The following is a 12,488-nucleotide window of genomic DNA, read 5'->3' as shown; positions in this document are numbered from 1 at the left end:
TCTCAATGTTTAAAGCTTTAATACAAATGTCACAAAAATGTCAATATTTCACTTCTGTTCTTAGATTTTCGTCACAAAAATTAAAAAAAACTGAACATAATCTTCACAAAAGTTATTTACAAAAGTTTAAACTATTGCCATTACAAATTACAATAACTTTAATTTATGTATTAATTATTTTAAAAATGTATTAATTATTAAAAAAAATTAAAAGCCATTGTTATTTGTAATATCAATACATCTAAGTCACGTAAATACAAAACATGTTGCATTACAAATGCTATAGGTGTCACATTTGCGAAAGTTATAACTATTGGCATTGTAAATGACAAAGCTATTAATTTAGCTATTTGAAAAAACAACACATAAATAAAACAAATGTCATTTATAAGGCCAATAGCTCAAGCTTTCCTAATGCGAGACCTATTGCATTTCCAATGCTTGTTCTACAGAGACGCCATCACCGTTTTTGAGTCCAACACACGTGGCTAATAAACGTGCATCTTTAATGAGCCTTGGTATACGCCCTCCCATGCTCCCTCGGCCACTACATAGGGTGAAAGGTGATGGCTGGAGTCCACTTTAGCGCAATGGTGGGTAGATAAGGTAGTGGGAGGAGGGTGATGGGTACAGGAAAGAAGGGAACATATGTGAGAGTGGGAGGAACGGTATGGAGGACGGATCTCTCCCCTCCGTCGGATGCCCCCTCACTGCACAGCTTGCTCATTGGCACTGCTGCTGGAGTCCTGGGGTTTCATGACATCGGGCAGTTCTGGTCGGCTGGAGAAGGAGTCTATGGGTAGCGGCTCAAAGGAATCGTCTGAGGCTCTGAAGGCAAGCCCAACGGTAGCCGGGGCCTGTGGCCGGGCAGTCTGGCTGGTGAAGCCACAGTCTCCCAGTGTTGTGCTGTCATCCAGGAGCTGGTCATCCTTGTATAGTCGCTGGTCCTCAAGAGGCCTCTTCAGGATACCCTCCACAGTCCGCTTCAGATCATAAACCGTGGTGGACTCCTTGGCATCTGTGAAGATGGTCGTCTTCTGATGGCGGATCATAAGAAAGACATCCATGGAGGCAGCTGCTGTGTCCCGCCCGGGCGCTCAGAAGGCTTCTCTCGCAGAGCCCCCACACCTCCCTTCCTCACTTGGTTTTCCCGCCTATTCTCCCGCCCAAAGTGGGGGTCAGTTGCTGGAAGCAGCAAAGGGCATGTGGAAGCTCACAAAGGCGGCAAGCCTTTGAAGCTTCCCCTTCGTGGGCCCTGCCCATCCTGGGGGAGGAGGCTTGGCACCTCGTCCCATGATGTGCATTGTTTCAGACCCATGAGAGCAGCAGGCTCGCGATCCAGGGGTCCAGAAACATGTCTTGTGGTGGCAGCTGGTGAGCAGCCACTCAGCCTGGAAACTAGTGTTAGGTCGTTTTTCAGGGGGCATCTCTAAGATGCCCTCTGTGTGCATTTTTCATTACATCCTACACTGGCATCAGTGTGGGTTTGATGTGCTGAGAAGTTGGATACCAAACTTCCCAGTTTTTACTTAAGCCATTATGGTACCGTGGCGTTCGTAATGACAAACTCCCATCACCATATACTCTTAATGGCATTACTGCACTTACAATGTCTAAGAATTGAGTTAGATACTGTAGGGGTACAGGGCTCATGCACCTGTGCCCTCACCACTGGTATAGTGCACCCAGCTAGAGGGGTAGCTGACCTATGCCAGGGCAGTGGATTGTAGGCATGGCAAACAGGGAAGTGTGTCATGTCGACTTCTCACTTTATTCTGCACCAAAACACGTAGCCTGCCAAGGCAGTGTATGTGTCTGTAAAGGTAAAGGGCCTCTAAAGGTGGCACAATAAGTGCAGCAGGCCTTAGAGGCCTACCCTAGCCACAGTGACCTTGGTACCTGTGGTACCATTTACAAGGCATTGACCTGTGGCCAAAGAGTGCCAATTGGGTTTTGTTTTACATGCAGTTTTAGGGAAAGAACATAGGCCTTGGGTACCTGTTTGTTGGAACCCAGGGCACACTCAGTCAAATCACATCAGCAGTTCAGCAAAAAGTGGGTGCAACCATGCAAAAAGAGGGCACTTTCTTACAGCTCCATATTTACAAGGTGACACATGTAGGTAGATGCGTCACTTTTTATCAGCCTGCGCTGGTTTTTACCTTTGTTGGCATCGACTTTGTCACGTTAGTTTTTAACATATGCAAGAAATGCGATCCCACCTAAAATTAACCATAAAACGGATGTAGGGATATTCATGAAATTTTCCAAAAGCGACACATCGTCGAGAAGCGCGCCAGTGATCTTGAGATGCATCAAAATTCCTACGCCTCTAAAACCCAGACGTATGACTGGCGCATTGGCTGTGGCATAGGTATCTGAGCAGCTGTAGTGACTTGAAATATTGTAATCTGCAATCAAGTCAAATCCCCTCTACAAGTAAGTGCACACATAAGGTAGGTATGAATGTCACATTACACATCATCACAGACGTTTATGCACTCACATTGTACTTTCACATAATATGTCACGGTTCAAAATTAAGAACTCTAGTTGGCAATGGTTTGCAGCTATGTCCAAGTAGGGACCCTTCTTCCTAGTCAGGGTAAGGGGGATACACTTCTAAATTAACCTCTGCTCGCCCCCTTGGTAGCCTGGCGTGAGCAGAGAGGCTTATCTCAGAGGCAGTGTGTAAAGCATTTGTGCATTCATACAGTAACACAGTGAAAACACTACAAATGGACACCACACCTAATAAGAAAAATAAACAAAACTTTATCTAAACCAACAAGACCAACTACGACAAAAATCCACCATACAATACTGTAAAAATAGTGACTTTGCAAGATAACCTTAAAAATGCAAAAATAGCTGAAAAACACAGGGGCATATTATCAAGAAAGGGCGTTACATTATCGCCGCTTTTATCGGCAGTTAATGGGCTTGATAATATGCTCTATGAATTCCAATCGAAGCCCATGTTAGATGTGAAGACATCTAACATGGGCTTCGATTGGAATTCATAGAGCATATTATCAAGCCCATTATCGCCGCTTTATCGGTAGTTTCCTGCCGATAAAAGCGGCGATAATGTAACGCCCTTTCTTGATAATATGCCCCACAGTTCTTCTAAGTCGGTAGTCCTCCCCAGGGCTAACACGTTGCTGAAAATGGCAGGGTCTACCAGTTCCAGGCGACTGCGTCAGTACGGCCCCGCTAAAGCGTCGACAGACTCAAAGACAGTACCTTTCTCGTTGCAGCTGATATATTGGTGCAGGCTAGTCAGGGCAACCGTTGCGGTTGCCATGTGAAGTGGATGCAGTGCAGCGTGTGGTGCCCTCAAAGTGTGGTGCCGGCAGCGGCTCAGTGACGGTCATCCCACAGCGTCGGTGAGGCCAAGTCTTGCGATGTGGAGTGATGCGATGCTTGATACGGTGCTGGTAGGTCACAGTGAAGGCGACGGAGCTGGTCGATGTGCGAGTTGGGCAGTAACGGTGTTGGTGACGTCCTGGCAGAGTGAAGTGAGGTGTTGCGGAGTGTGGTGCCCACAGGACGTGGTGCAAGCAACGGCTCAGTGACGGTCGCCCAGCGGCATCGGTGAGACCAAGGCTGCAGTTACGAAGTGCAGCGGTGCCTTCTGTGGTGCCTTCAGGACACAATATCAGCAACGGACTCGGCTGCTCTTCGTCTTCTGCGGCGACTGAAACCAGCAGTTCCAGAAACGGTGCCCAGAAGGAAGGTCAAGTCTTTGCTGTTCCTGGGACTTATTGAACAGGGTGCAAGCTCTACCTCGAGCCCTTGGTCAGGCAAGATACACATACAGTTCCTCTCCTTGGCAGGATCAGCAACTGCAGGTCAACCCCAGACAGCACACAGCAAAGGGAAAATACTTCTCCAACTGCTTCTTCCAGCTCTTCTCCGCGGCAGAGGTTCCTCTTGAATTCCCAAAAGTGATCTCAGTTCAGGGGTCTGGGCCCTACTTTTTATTGTACAAAATCCTTTGTTCTTTGGAGGCAAAGAGGGTCTGTGCTTAGCAAAACCAGTTCTGTCCTCTCTGGTCCAGTTTCGCTGCAGGAGGTGGAGATAGCATTGTCCAAGGCAGGCCAGGCCCAATCAGGTGTGAAAGAAATCTCCCCCTCCCCCCCCCCCCTCTCTACAATGAATGTAGCCCAGATCTATTCAGCCCAGCTCTGACTCAACCTCCAAGTGGCTGTCTGAACAGAATACACATCCCCAGCCCCTGTCACTCCAAAGCCAGACAGTCAATACACAAAACTAGCGGAGGCACACTGGATGGCTAAGCAAAAAAAGACCTAATTTCTAAAAGTGGTATTTTCAAACCCAGAATGTGAAAATCATCCTTACTAAAAGATGCATTTTTAGATTCTGAGTTCAGGCAAACTCCATTTTCCTATATTGTTCCCATGGGCATTTATACTTATAAGTAAACTCCCTATTCCATCCCATGGGACAGATAGACTTTCAATAGTGAAAAACTAAATTGGCAGTATTTCACTATCAGAACATGCGACACACATCAGAGCATGTCCTACCTTTCACATACACTGCACCCTGCCCACAGGGGTGCCTCGGGCCTACCTTAGGGGTGACTCACATGTAAGAAAAGGGAAGGTTAGGGCCTGGCAAGTGGGGACACTTGCCAGGTCGACATGGCAGTGCTAGACTGCACACAGACACTGCAATGGCAGGCCTGATACCCTTTTGCAAGACTTCTTGTGCGGGTGGCACAATCAGTGCTGCAAGCACACTAGCAGCGTTTGGTTTACTGTCCCTGGGCACACATGGTGCACTTGACTAGGGACTTAGCAGTAAACCAAATAAGCCAATTGTCAACATTGTAATCCATAACAACAATTTACAGCGGTATCGCTTGCAGTTTGGCACTGAACAGCAGTGGCAAAGTGCCCAAAGCCTCGAGACCAGCAAAAATGAAGCCCAAGACACAGTAAAACACAGGAGGCAAAGGCAAAAAATATTGTGGAAACCCACGCCAAGGCTGCCAGGTCTAACAGTCACACATCCGTAGGCGTAGTGGTACATATAAGTACACTATGCTCACTTGTATGCGTGACATTCGGGACCAGTGTAGTGGAGTGCAAGGTGAGTGTTTTACCTTTCAAAACTATAATCGATTGGTCTCCACATATTAGGCTACTTGCATGAGTCAAAATGTACGCCACGCCTCTGATTTGTGACACATTACTGTAGTTGTGTCAGTCTTATGACAAACTACAACAATGTGCCATTTATTGGGAGGGTGCTTTGCGCCATCCTACCTGACGATGAGACAGAATTTCTGATGCATCCTTAGGACTTTGCACCACGGAGCCCCATATTGAAAATACAGCGCATCCATGGTGTCATAAGGTTTTTTGACGCAGGCGCAAGAAATGTTGACGCATCGATGCCTTGACAAGGCGATGCGCCATTTCTTGTAAATAAGACCCTAGATAAACAGATAGAATAAAATGGCCTACCATTACAATATGTCATACACTGCTAAATACCACCTCTAATGCAAAATGGAACCTCCCGGATGCTTTATGCATTACTTCTGGAAGACACTCATACTACCCAGTAAGTGACTTTTGTTAGTCTGCAGCAAATAAAAACTGAATAATAACCGGCCTTTATTAATTTGAGCTGGTGGTTGCCAATGGAACCTTTGGCAGGTTTTTTTCCTCGTGGACATTTCCAGAGAGCAAGTGAGTGAAAAACACACAAAAGAGAAAGGAGGAGGAAGCGAAAGACGAAAAAAACGTCTCCCAAGGGAGTAAACAGGAACTTTTTATAGTGTGATATATAGGCAGCAAATGTTTGGCAGTGGATTAAAGAGTCCTAAAATGGATTCAGGGCTAAACAGCCTTAGTATTCACCGCGCTGACATGTAATAGGGCCGCTGGGTATCTGAGCAGCACTTTGGGCACCAGCACTTATTATTTTACGAAGTAAACACTGAAACCATGCCTACATAACGATGCTGATTTGTGCAGAATTGTTTGTAGACATGGCACAGTTAGCAAGTGCTGAATCTGCAAAGAGAAGGTACAGACAGACTGTGCCTGTGAACCAGACTTTGCTTCTGCTGCTGAAACTGGGGCAGGGGTTTCATTTGACTATGTAATCGGACATGACCGATTGATTAATCCTTGCTCCTGGCTATGTGGTTATTGATTGGCAGCTGGTGCTTGCAGCAGTCAGACACCGCCGACGAGGCTTTGCAGTAGCAGCAGCAAACATAGACTTTCTATAATTAGCAATGTAATAATCCCTTTAATCAGTTATGAAAGCAGTGGGAGTTCTTGGCATCCGGCTCAGTTATAACCGTCCTAGTAGTTGTGGGGTGAAAAACTCTGTGTACTTTTAGATCTCTCCTGTAGCTTCCGTTTTTGTAAATTCCGATTTCAATTGTATGTAATTAAGAGTAGAGGGCTTGCAAATGGATTTGCCAGAAATGTATTTATATATGTCCTGAGCCACTCATTCAGTTTATCTGATCGTCCTAATATTTGTTTAGACTCACAGAGGGCCAGAAAATCATTCAATTGAAACTATTTGTTTGATGTATTTAATTGTATTATATTGAGTATAATTATAAAGCATATACCCAGCCCTAAAGTGTAATCGGACTATTTAGATGAATCAAGGCTGTAACTGTAGGCCCCCCTGCGATGACTGGCGTTTACAAAGGCAGCAAGGTAGGAAAGTAGGCAGGGTAGTAAGTATAGCTGTTACTCATGGCTTGGATCAGGAGATAGCTCAGTAGGGAAAGGGTTCCAGGTCAGCGACGAATTGAGAAGGCCAGGAAGAAGCGAGGTGAAGTGGACTCAAGTTCTTTCCTGCAGTTCAGGAGAGAGTAGTAATTCTCAGCTGGGAGGAGGGGCCATTCTAAAGATGAAAATGTCTAAATGCCAAATGGCCTAAGGAGCTAGGGGCCATATGCATGAAAAATCGAATTTGCGATTCTCAATTTGCAATTTATAGCGGATCGCATTTTGAGAATCGCAAATCGGTATGTAAATAAAAACTCGCAAATAAATAGCGAGCCCATAAAATTCGCATTTTGAAATGCGAATACCAAAATAGCGATTCCTTAGTTGCGTATCCGCAAATTTTCCGAACTCGCAAATATATTTGCAGAATCCATTTTTCGCACAATTGCTAATCGCAAATTTACCAATCAGCAATTTTGCGATCAGGATGTCTCCCATACATAGCAAAGCTGTGTTTTTGCGATCGAAAACACTGTTTTTTTGCGATTCACAGTGTTTGCGATCGCAAAACAGCTTCATACATATGACCCCTAGCCCTTTACTGTGCTACCTCTACACACACGTAAAGATACTGCCATCTGAGGTTTGTATACGTGGGTATGGATATTGGCACTGCCATCTGATGTTTGTGTGCTCAGATACAGCCAGATCTTCCGTCATCTGAGGATTGCATGCTCGGGTTTAGGCAGAGGTACTTTCATCTGAGCTTTGGCATCTCTGTTATAAGTCAAGGAACTGTCATCTGAGGTTTATATGTTTGGGTATAGAAAGAAGTACTATTGTTTGAAGTGTGGATACAATAAAAATCCCAACCCAATCTAGATCAAATAGAATAATTTTTAATAAGTAAAATGACACCAAACTTACAAAAATGAAATCAGCGGAACTGGAGTTCTGTAGTTTCAAAGATTTTGGGGGAAATATCACTCAGAAGCAAATAGGGCCTTATACAGTTATCTGGTCAAACTTGACTATGACAAAGTCATAAGTTCAGTCTGACCACACTGGAGCGAAGGCCTGGCACAGGACTACGTTTAGCCCGCTGAGATAGTACCTTGTATCCTTGGAACCAAGATGCGAAGTTCACATCTACCTCCGCAGCGATGCGCCTTGGAGCTGCTGAGCAGGAGCTGCGCTGTGTGGTCCTGCGTCATGATGTGTCGTGCTGGGTTGGTGCTGTCAAAGCCACTGATCAGGAGCTGCAATGTTAGTGTCGAAATGTGTCACTGTGTTGGGCAGATGAAGACATCAGTCAGGGGCTGCATTGCAGAGACCTGCTTTGAGATGCTTCACGCTAGGTCAGTGCTAGTTAAGCGACCGATCAGGAGCTATGATGGAGGTTTGTTGGTTCCGAGGAAGCCACTGATCTGGCGTTGGTGATGTGGGGATGCATCTGGATGCATCGCACCGCGTCAGTTCCAATGAAGAAGCTAAACAGGAGTCTGTTGTGTCCCTGTAGCTTAAAACGAAAGCCCATTCACCTGACCCCTGGAGACACTCTGCTAGTCTTGTCCTCAAACAGCTGAGCAGTCCACAGACAGCTGGGCAGTCCTTATTTTTGTAGGATCCTCAGGTCCAGGATTGTTGTGAAGAGTGGATCTGGGGGGCCTATTTTTAAACCTAGTGCCAGCTTTGAAGTGGATGAAACTTCTGGAGTTTTCCACCTGCAGATGGGTTTGGAATTTCCTTTCTCCTTGCCCTGGCCCACGATGTCAGGGGTGATAAAAGTCTAGTGTGAAATTCTTTGTGAGTGCAGGAGGTATCCCCTATTGAGGTGCAAGTGCGTTAGGTGACAACTCCGTTGCCACCGATCCTGTCAGGAGGGCCCATCCTGCCAACATCCAGTCCTCCTTTGTGACACTATCTCGCAGGAATACACAAAGGCCAACTGCCAACTACACATAGGCATGTGACCCAGGACACAGGCTGCAGGCACCAAATGCTTACCACGATAAAATGCCAACTTTCTAGAAGTATAATTTTCAGAATTGTGACTTCAAAGCTGACTTCACCATGAAGCAGGATTTTAAATTGAAATTCTTAAGAGACAAAACATGACATTTCTACCAGTTCTCAGGGGAAAGTTGTCATTCATTAAATGTAATAAGGTAACCCACTGTTATCCTGTGGGAGAGATAGGCCTTGCAGTAGTGAAAAACAAATGTAAGAGTTTTTTCCAGAACCAGGAAATGTAAAACTTAAAGGTGCATGTCCAATACAATGCACCCTGCCTCATGGGAGGTTTGGGACCTCCCATATGGGTTTCTTTAATATTTTTAAAAGGAAGTCTGAGGTCTGGCAAAACAGTTTATTTTGCCAGGTTGAAATAGCAGTTTAAAACTGCAGAGAGGCTGCAGTGGCAGGCCTGAGGCATGTTAAAAATGCCCCTTAAGATTGGGCACAGAAAGTGCTAAAGGCTCACTAGTAGCATTTCATTTATAGGCCCTTGGTACAGGTAGTACCACTTTATAAGGGACTTATAAGTATATTGAATGTGTAAATTGGATGTGAGCCAATTTTACCATGTTTACAGGAGTGAGCACAAGCAGTGACGTCTCCTCCGCTAAGGTGGAGGAGCGTCGCCCCACTTCTTTTTAGCAGTAACATGAAGAAAAAGAAGATGATAATAACCCCACAGTATTTTCATTTTATTTGTTCCTGGTGCAGCAGCTTTGTGGCGCAGGTCTGCACCATGACAGAGGAGCAGGTTTGCCCACTCCAAGTGCTCATGAATGTTTGGCCAGCCAAACATTCATGCACCCTTTGCATGTTCTCCACCCAGGCTGCATTACAGTCTGGGTTAAAAACATGCGAAGGCTCCCATTCCCTGGCTGAGAGCCAAACCACGGCACTCAGAACAATCATGGCGTTGCATTGCAGCATTGTGATTGGTCAGGGTGTTATGTTCCATATAGGTACCCAATATAGGCTCAAGTAGTCATCTAACCTTTCACCTACATTCTGCCCTACAATTACACTGCATAACGGTTCTTAGTACTGACCTTTTACCTAGTTACGGTAATGTCCAGAGATGATATGGGTTTTCTCCAAAAAGCTTAAGCCTCATTTATTATGCATGAGGATTCTTGGAATCACAGCAGGACAGCAGGCCTATCATCTCCTGCATCATAACTATGTATAAGGGTCATTTCTTCCGTCATCCTAGTCTGACATGACACAGTGAGGTATATCCCAGGGGGTATTACTTTGGGTATATATACACCATCTCTTGCTAAGGTAGTCAGAGGAGACACACCGATGCGAGACGCTGAGGCTCCTGCATGCAAACACTCCAGCTCGCAGTGGTCTGACATCCCTTGCAGGGTGTCCATCTCGAGACCAAGACGGGGTCCCACAGTCTCTCACTTTAGGTAATGGGGTTAACTTTATCCTAGAGGGATTCTTGGCTTTACACCCACATACATGGTAGGTACACTTAGGTACATCTAGTTAGGGTTGCATAGTAGAAGTACGCATTTTATTGTCATGTATTTATATACTTGCCTATATTAATTGTTTTAGCACAATAGTAGAAATCTACTATCCTTTTACTCTGTTAGTGCTTATAATCGTTTATATCTGTTACTGTCTAATGGTTGTTTCAGCACACCTATTTTACACTAGAATGGCGCTGGTTCAATAAATGCTTATTGAAAAACGTCCCCATCATTTATTCTGTGTATCTCTCTGAGACGAAGTGAACACGAGTGACTGTGCGAAAAGTAGTATTCTGTTTCCATGATTCTGAGGGATCAGGGTTGTCATGCTCGATAGTTGCCAAGAACTATTCTCTCCTTGGTAAGAGGGGTTTCAAGTGGTACCATGAGCTAGCTGGTATACAGGCTAACATACCCTGAAGGGGTGTCTAGAATCAGTCTGACACCAATCCCACAATGTATGTTGTCAAAACGCGTAGATCCTATTTAGGTTTATAGGAACTACACGACATAGCGCCATCAACGTTGGTTTGGTACTTATTTAACAATCAAATCTGAGTAGTTCAGTCGTGCTATTCTTAGAGACCCCTACTCACATTTCTTCAGAGACGTCTGAAGTGGGAAGGGAATTATACGCCACAGCTGATTAGGCAAAATTCCTATTTATTGGCTGTAGGTTTTTCAAAATTGAAGGACAAACAGTTCCTATTCCGCATAAAACCTTATCTCAGTTTCCTTGAGACTCTTCCTTGAAACGTTTGTCAAACAAATAGCTGACGTAAAAGCTGCAAGGCAAGCACAGCCTGCTGCAGTCAGGGAAGAAGAAATCGAAGGTGAAATAAATACTTTAAAAAACGTTAGGTATGCCCTTACTCAAAAGCTAGCAGACTGTCCCAGCTAGGGGTGGGACAGTCACCTTTGTGATTGAGGCTCACGAGTCATATAGAACAGAGGTATTCTATTCATGGGCTAAATTCCCACAAGTAGATGCACAACCAAATATATTTCATTCTTACACTGAAGATAAAACACCAAATGAATACTGTCCGTATGAGGACATTGAAATTTCACTCACCTACCAGGAGCACATAAACTGGTTTAAAGATGCCCTCCCCCATACAAAATACAAAGCAAGACTAGGTCCACTCTGAAGAAATGGAGCCACTTGGCCAGTCTTTGCGGCTTATACACCGGATCCAGAGATTGACACAATGCCAGTAGCAGACCTACGTCTACTTCATAAAGAAATAATAAAACTTTACAGAAACCTGAAACAGTTTGTGATGAGAACACTCACACTTTAGCCCACAAAAGCTATACAAGCTGTACAAATTCAGGGTTCTCCAACTACAATTACACCACAAACGCTATTTGCAGTTATGGGTAAATTGCCTACTAAATATGAGCAAATGCCATTCTGGATAGCTCGCAATCTGCTTGCCAATAGGGATAGCTTCCCAGATAGAGGATTGTACCACTTGGGTTACATTTTTCAGTGCCATATGTACCAGAACACATGGTATCCCGTCATTAGCCTAATCCCAGATGTATTAAGACAAATACAGACTGCGTATGGAGCAGAACCTGCTCCGAATTTAGAGATTAAATTATTAGGTAATTTTGCCCAGGTATAAGCTATAATAATAGCAAGTATAAAAGGGGGGCAGCAGCAGTGGCAATATGCCAAAGCCTGAGGGATTTCACTCCTTTACTACAGGAACGTGAATTACCTAAAATTATCACAGACACCTATGCTGAATAAGATAGAGATAGATTGGAGCTAGAGCAACAGAACCTCAACTCACGGGTGGTCCTAAAAAGAATAACACCAAGCAAGCACCTATTCTTCTAAGAAGAAATGGGAAAAGAACAATAAAAACAAAAACATTAGAGAAAATAGATCTCTATCTAGGAGTGGGTCTCCTCAACAGGAGCCCTCTGAAAGGAGGTACAATCTTAGTAATAGAAATAACATTAAAAAACCTGACAGATGTCAGGATACTGATACACGTTCCTCTCATTACTTTCAGGGTTCAGCAAGAAACTCTGAGAGAGAAGGATGTTCTGAACACAGACAAAAAGAGCGTACGAAGTCCAGAGACACACAACGCAATTCAAGCTACACTTCTAAAAAAAAAGACAAGCCAAAATCTAAACCTTAATTTAAAAAGAAGAAAGTAGCAGGTCACAAAGTTAGACGTGCCTAGAATTCTGAGGATTCAAATTCTGAATGGGGAATGGGCTCTGACGATGCTAG

General features: G+C 44.5%; 1 pseudogene; it reads right to left on the bottom strand.

The window, feature by feature from the left end:
• Positions 1-631: 631 nt before the first annotated feature.
• LOC144824790 (elongin-B pseudogene) lies at positions 632-1,117 on the bottom strand (annotated as a pseudogene).
• Between the last annotated feature and the right edge of the window lie 11,371 nt (positions 1,118-12,488).

This window comes from Lissotriton helveticus, chromosome 3_1 (assembly GCF_964261635.1).
Source record: "Lissotriton helveticus chromosome 3_1, aLisHel1.1, whole genome shotgun sequence".
Taxonomy (NCBI): Eukaryota; Metazoa; Chordata; class Amphibia; order Caudata; family Salamandridae; genus Lissotriton; species Lissotriton helveticus.
The sequence above is the reverse complement of the archived record's forward strand: the minus strand, read 5'-3'. Positions and strand labels throughout refer to the sequence as shown.